The sequence below is a fragment of the Temnothorax americanus genome, unplaced genomic scaffold (genome assembly GCF_048541705.1).
Source record: "Temnothorax americanus isolate GAGA-0224 unplaced genomic scaffold, ASM4854170v1 Scaffold21, whole genome shotgun sequence".
NCBI classification, from domain to species: Eukaryota; Metazoa; Arthropoda; class Insecta; order Hymenoptera; family Formicidae; genus Temnothorax; species Temnothorax americanus.
Window position 1 is genome coordinate 2,660,872 of NW_027509349.1, and position 8,433 is coordinate 2,669,304.

Below are 8,433 nucleotides of genomic sequence, written 5' to 3' on the forward strand. Positions count from 1 at the left end.
CGAAAACATGGATAAGGACACGACTGACATGAAGTCTGTTCGAGAGCACGCGGTAGCGCGGTATCGCGCGAGGTAACGAGACGACTACAAAAAGAACACAAATGAACAGCAAGTACAAATGAAAAATAAAGTCTATATTTACAAGTATTTACAGAGTCGTTAATATTTCCAGTGAAGGAAAAAGCCGTGAGCGAATGCGAAAATGCGGTTGAAGCAAAGTACAAGCGGTCGTATACGATGATACTTTAGCGGGTGATCTACGAACGAGAATCGATCCCGCGCCGAGGCGGCGATCGTTTTATCACCTCCGAGGCGATGCTCCCTCCAGACAGACTTCTCCAAATTTCGGGAGGGTGATTGGCCGTCGGAGCTCTACGTCATCGCGCTGACGTCACTGTTTGCACGTGGCGATCCGCGGATCGTTACTTATTTGCCCTCGCTTTTGTTTATAGCATGGACCTTTCTATTGTGTAGCTTGACTAGCTTGACTTTGTTCACTCGGTCAGCTGTGGCAATGTTTTGCTGGCGATTAGCGAGCTTTCTGGAATATGAGCGAAAGAAAGATCCATGCTATACTGACGAATTTAATATTGAAGAGGCGATTTGCAATGCGGTTAAAACGACACGGTGGAAATTGAATCTCGTCGACCGCCCTCCCTGCATGCATACGTGTTGCGCGAGCAATTCAGAATATCTTGCCTTATGCCTTGAATTGCTGAAATGACGCGATTTTCCGTACCGAATTGCACGATCTCGAACACAGGCAAACCCCAAGGAGATCGCGAATACCTTCAGTGTTCTCTTCTTCTGGTTTGTTATCTCTCCGTGTGCATATATGTTTTTTCGGTACCTTCTCAGTGCCCACATGGATTTGTCATGTTCGACGTTATCTTTCCTATCTCAAAGTATTTTTAAAAATCTGAAAAAATTTACAAAACATTTGTCTACATTGTAGTTTACGATTTTCCTGTTTTGTTTAGAAAGACGAACTTTCTTAAAGAAGAAGAATGTTATTCTTCTTGGAAGCAAAATTGAGTAAGACTTTAGAAGACCCATTATACCTTTGATTTTAATAAAGTTTTACATGTATGTAGTAGAGTACTTACTAAATGTAGTTGAGAGCCATTAGTGCGGAGTTGTGGAAATGCCTATTTTCCATCAAATTGTAATTTTGATTAGCAGCCTAATTATCGTTTAATGTTAATTAAGTTTGATGTTGCTTAGAGAATACTATAAATTTTGCAGCCACCAGCTTCGTGATGTTTCTAATATGCGGTTTCGTAATTGCATCGCACGTGAGAAGAGTCGAATAATTAAAATTCAAATTTTAATTTAGCTTAATTAACGTTTTTCAAGGTTGTGATATAAAAAAATAATTAGAATTTAAAACGATGTTTCTGAAATATTCATTTTATTAGTGTAAAAAAACTCATTTTTTTACATTTTTCGCATTTTAAGCACCTTGCCTCACGTGGAAACCCACGTTGAACCATTTTATGTTAAGAATAATTGTTGTACTTGCAAGGAAAATAAATTGAACCGTATAATTGACTCGTATAATAAATAAGTACCATTTCTTGTTTGTTTTTATGATAATAATATCTTAACAATACTGTAATATGTACAGTTTCTTAATGCATTAATAAAATAAAATATTTTAGCAAATATTTTTATTTTCTAATTATGTTCGGTAAATGTTTACAATTAGGGCCCCACCTTCGATGACTTTGACCTTGACATATGTTGTCAAGGTCACCCTTCTGAGTGACCTTTAGAAAATTTTAGTCGGGGGTCGCTTCTTATTAAAAAGTTATAAACAAAAAAAGTTTGAAAAATAAAGCAGCTATTTTGAGTATTGAAAGGCATAAATGACTAATATATATGTCAAAATAGTTCACGCATACACTTTTCACGCGAGACGAGTTGTTACATAGGTTCGTGGCGCGCACAACGAAATCACAACTTCTATAAAGCAGGGCATACACACGTGTGTGTGTGCCCTGCTTTAACGAAAATCACAACTTTTATAAAGCAGGGCACACACACGTGTGTGTATGAATCATTAACATTAATATAAATTAAAATTAAATTTAAATATCTAATTTGAGTTTCTGTATCAATATACTACTATACTAAATTAAAAATTTTGAAACTTTTTTCCTTAGGCAGATCTAAATTCGTAAAAAAAACCGCAAAAAAAATAATAATCTATACTTTTACACAGTTCTAATTAAATAAAACAATTTTTAGTTATTAAGCAGATAGCCAGTCTAGTATTAATTTTTGAGTTCTAGAGGCTACTATTATATACACGAATCATGCGATTGATTTGTCGTGTTTACAACAAAACCTTTTTTGTTAAAGCTGAACTGTCTTCTTACATACTATGATTGATATTAATAATTCATATTTACGTCAGTTATTTTCGTACACCTATTACGTTTTTAATTGGATAACATTGTGTATTATTGCTTAATTGCGAATAGCAATTAAAAATTGATCGCGAGTTATAAAAACGTGCACGTTGATTAAACTAATCGTTAACAATGATCGCCACATAAAATTCCAAATTAATAACATTTGTTTGATGTATGAATAAATTCTGCTTTTGAAAAATTAAAAATTAAATTTTTTGTATATTAATCTCAAAATGCGTTTTGTATTATAACGGCGTACTTACATCTTTAATAACAATATAAAATAGTTTTATTAACTTTTAAAATAAGTAATCTAACTTTATAATATAGATTACACATCTAACTTTATCAATATGATATATAATGTATTATGCATAATAATTATAAAGTGTGTAGTATAATAGAAAAACTATATTAAATTATTATGGTAATTATAAAATATAATACAAATTACTATACTCTTTTAATTTACGAAATAAATGAATTACACTAAACACCCTGCATATCGCATACACTTGTGTATATACGGAGTAAGAGTATCTATTTGAGGTAGTCCTAGTAATAGCGTCTAATCAAGCAGACGTTCGAAAGAAGATGTAACTAACATACTTTTTAATTGTTAATTTAAATATTAATTTCTCTTATCATGAATAAAATGAACAAGATATAAAATATGAAAGACCGATACAAAATTTTTACGCCGGACAATCGATCTTTATTACAGGTATTTATCAAGTGCAATGTATTTAATAAAGTAAAATATCAAGAGACACGGTAGTGTCTCGCGTCAAGTACACGCGGAGCGAGACCGACCGTGACTCTTTTACGCGACGCGACGGGTTGCGAGTATACGAGATGTTGAGATCTCGATAACGAGTGAACGGATCAAGTTCTAAGTAGGCTTGATCGATAGCTTGGGGTCCAATTAGGGGGGGGGGGGTTCTCTTATTATAATATTCCGCTACGTGCCCTACGAGCGGAGATATTGCAATGCAAAGTCCAAATGTCAAAAATTTTTTTTGAGATATTTTCTACGTCAACCGCTCTCATACTACGCGCTTGGAGCAGCCGCGCGCGCTTGATCTTCGCACTTCAAACGACTGCTGACTGTGTCAGTCTCATTAAACTGCAGAAGTCTGACCGTTTTCTTCCTTCATTATTCGCAATAATTTAATAGTTTCTAAATTTTCAGCTATTTCAAAAGAGTTTTACTGACCTTAATTATTGCGACCACTTATGCGAGGTGCTGACTCGCTGCGTCCCATAACTGTGCGGTCTGACCACTTTCTAACGGTTTTTTATATTATTTGTTAGTTTCTCACAAAATTTGAGTTATTACAAAACACTTTTATCGCACTTAATAATTTAATCTATTCCAAAGCGCGCCGGCGCCAGGTGTCCCAATACCTGACCTCGCGAGTGGGTGCTGACTCATGTATATACACCCGCAATATAACGTTATGTGAAAAAATCAGTTATTACAAAATTCTTGCATCAATGCATAAATATGTTATACGCATATATTGGTTTATCTACTAATTAGTGCTTTATTCTGAGAGATATTTGGTAATGATGATACTTAAGATAATTCATGATGTAAGTAATAATGAAGAGACACAAATGCGGTTACATGTATTAACGATAAATTAAATAGTTATATATAGCATGAAGAAATGTCTATGAATATTTTTGCATCGCATTTTTTAATCGAGCTGACATTTTAAAACAAAATCACAAATAATTTGGCGCCGACTTCAAAAAATTGAAAGAAATTCTTAAAAGTATTATTTCATACTTTTTACAGCTTTCTTAATTTTTTAAAAAAAATTTTTCATGTTTTTTAGATCTTTGTTGTTCAAACGTTTCTTAATATTTCTTTACGGTTATAAAACTATATGTACGTTCAAAAAAAAATATATGAAACTAATATGTGCTACCTGTACTATACGTTTACGCGAGCGTTATTACTGTAGTAACTTACGATAATTCCTTCGCGTAAACGGGATTTTGTAGTAACCAACGATAATTTACTCCGCGTAAACGAGTGATATATCGTAAGTTACTACAAAAGTAACGCTCGCGTAAACGTAGTACTGGTAAAAGTTTTCCTTAGGTGCGGCATATACATATCGGAGTTACTCTAAAGCTGTACGGCGTAAACACAGGAATTTTCCTAATATAAAAAAGTATTACGTCGAATAATCAAGTACGACTAATAATACGCTGATTTTTTTTATGTGCGATGACCTTTTCCGCCGCATCGGTCAATTTAATGATACTTATTTAAACATTATTCTAATATATTCTAATACATTCTGAACATAAATACGCAAATTCTATATATACACTTACTCGATTTACACCGAATATTCGTTCCACGTGGCATTTTTTTTACGCGGCTGAGACTCGCGTGTGAATAAGTTTTGTGGCTATTCAAGTGATATGTTAAATAACTATTAAGTAACTTTTTTACAAAGCATTATTTTAAATAATTAATGCAAAATAGATATAAAATAAATGTCACACACACACATAAATATTTTCTCTACATTATTCATTTAAACAAATAGTTCATGTAAAACAAATTTCAAAAGAAGTCAGATTATCGTAATAAGTACGATCGAGTAAGCGGAGTAAGAACGTTTAGAGCTTACTGATATACATATAATAAGTTTAATAAATACGATAGAAAGATACATTTTTTGCCCGCATATAAAAAGCACCGCGTAAACGGAGGAATTATTTACCGTGTAAAAAAACTGCGTTAAAAAAAAGCGGCGTATAAAAATCGCATATTGCTTCATGTCGCTATATTTTATTAAAATTGCAATTTAACAAATGTTTTTATTTATTAGGTGATAAAATTTTCAGTGTAATAAAAGTTATTTAACAATAGAAACCGATAAGAAAGATATGAAGTTTGCAAATTTGCATAACTCGCATTAAGTAATCGACTCGGTAATGTTTTTTCTGAAAAGAACATGAATAAATGGATCGTCAACGTGAGTAGCAAACAGATTCCCGACCACATTTCGAAATTTCTTAGCTTAGGTGAAACATGTGAATCACATTGACAGATTTATCTCGGACTCATTTTACAAATGTAAAACATTTTTGAAAAATAACGAAGACCTGTTAGTCACAAAAGCTGATAAAGGCCAAGTTACTGTTATCATGGACAGAACGACTTACATAGAACAAATGACTGACTTACTTAACGACCAGACAACATATATAAGAAACTCGATCGTGACCCTATCAAGCGCCTAACAACTAAAATCAATGGTTTAGTTCGCTCATGGTATGACAATGAAATTATTGACGAGCATACTTTCAAGAAACTACGCAGCACGTGCGGTAACTTGCCCCGTTGCTACGGACTACCAAAAATCCATAAAAACGGCTTTCCACTACGGATTATTGTCTCCGCGGTCGGTAGCCCATTATATAACATCGCTTGTTATCTTCACAACATTTTGAACAATTCAATTCCTAAACCGCGTTATTCTTATATAAAAGACAGTTGCGAGTACTCGAGATGTTGAGATCTCGATAACGAGTGAACGGATCAAGTTCTAAGTAGGCTTGATCGATAGCTTGGGGTCGACTTGGGGGGGGGGGTGTGTTTTTATTTTTCCGCTACGTGTCCTTTTTACGCCGCGCAAGAAATGCGTCGAGATCGTCCAATCGTTCGCGATGTGTCGATATGAAAAATAGATGACCAGATGTATACGTTGATTGTACGTCGATGTAATCTTGGCGATGCTCGGCGGCAAGAAGTCGGATCATTGTTATTATACGCATTATACGCAATGTAATTGCACCATAATTACAGCCGATACAATGTCGAGTGAATCATATCAAATTGTACCGTGCGAGTTCGCTTTTCAGCTTTAATGTAATTTTTGGCAATAACGCCTTACTGTCGATCGCAATTAATACGTAAGAAATACTTTCCGCATCGCGGATCTCAATAAATATCGTCCAAGATTCTCTAGTTTAATTTGCTCTTTTTTCCGACTGCACACGCGCTCATCCACTCCACAGTCCGCGCCTATCTCTTCGGGGCTCTCAAAGTGAGCTACGCGCTAAACGTGTTCCGGGGATCTCCGAAAGGGAGAAAAAGGGGCCGGTTGATCCTCCACTTTTATCCTTCACCAATCTTTCTTCTGACGCATCTTTATAGACAGTGTCGGGACTGCCTCATCTTCATTTTTGTCCCGTCAATATGAAAAAATGTGCTTTACAAGTGCTTTACAAGTACTTATACTATGACTCATTTACTATGACATTTGGTAAACTGTCAAGCTCAATGGTATTAATGTATCGAGCTGTGCCAAAAATAATAGCCTGTGTCTTACTCGAGTTAAGCGGAAGCCCATTACATTCTGCCCACCGTACAATTGATTCAATGTTTTCATTCACCTCCAGGACACCACTACAGGCATCAAGCTAGGTAAAACCATTTTTATTAATTTCAGTGATATTCCATCAGAACCGACTGCATTTGACTTGATCCTAGCCAAAGTTTTAGCTATAATTTTCGGCGTTGCGTATGTGAAATATAGTTTACTATCATCAAAGATTCTATCCGGTTGACTGATCTCACTGATGTTCCTATCCTGTGCCACCTGAACCGCATCATTCACAAACCAAACCGTGCTCTTGCCGAGCCATTCATAAGACGCGTAGAAACGCATAAGGCTTCTCTATAGTCATCCCTACCAGCTTTCTTTCTATCGCTCTATCGCCGTCTACTTGACTCTCTAGCGTATTAGACACGCATTATACGCAAGCGGTAAGGAATATAGTTCTTTCGTTGCGATAAATTTGTCTCGCCCTTAACCATTAGAGGTGCGTCTAGAGATGTTCGTTTAATCTTCGTCATGTTCAACTTCGTAAAAAAAAAATATTATCTGAATCGCGGCGCATCGTCCTTTTGCGCGCTACGCAATGGCGAAATTTCTCACGACTCCGTCCCGGAGTTTCGGAATCTTATTCGATCCAAGAGATCTTAAAGCGCCATTTGAATCTGGAGCGGAAATGGAGCTCGCGAAAGAGTAGAGCTCAGAGTCGTGCTCCAGAGAGCTATTTTAATTCCTTCCTATGATTGGGATTCTTCACTGGTCTCCGGAGGTCACTTTCACCATTCGGATTCACGTTCTTCGGCGATCGTCAGAACGAGCTAAACTTTTCGACCAGCGGGAGCGTAAAATTAGTAAAATCTTACCGGAGGTTGTAAATCTCGCACGAAAGCCGATCTTGTTGACCCTGATTGGACCAATGACAGAGACGGAAAAATAAGTATAGCGAGAATATCTCTGCTTTTTTAACTCTCTAGGAGCGTGTAACGACGGTATAGAAATTATTTAGCCGGTTATCGTGTATCTACCAAACATCCAAAAATTTCACAATAACCGGTTAAATAAGCGCGGTTATATCGATCCTCAATTTACTATTCAAACATGCCTCAGGCAGAGAAAAACACCGAGACGATAAACATAGCAGAAAGCTAATTAGCATAGCATTTGCACACTTTTTTAAATTTCAACTTTAACCATTTTATAAATTCATATTCATAGAGAGTCTTACAAATTACAAAGTAGCACAAGTGGGGTTTCACAATCGACGTAATGTCAAATCGATGTTGACTTTAGGAGTTCAGGCTACATGGTCCATATATGAACTTCGCATATGAATCTTTGATCGCGTATAAAGCTTGGTTTAATCAACCAAATCTTAAAGTATTATATATAAAATAGAGGTAGAAAAGACTGAAGAATATAATAGAATTAGAAATAGCTTGATATCTCAAACATACACACACACGGACATTTTGTAAAAATGTAATTTTAGTTCTAGTTTTAGAACATTCTGAACACGTTGGCATAGAAAACTAATAAACATTTTTTTTCACAAAAACAGCTTCCCGAGGAAGCAACAATGAGTGATTAATTAATATATAATAATAAGTAAAAAATAGTTATTTATTGTTTTTGCATAAGTAGTAACTAAT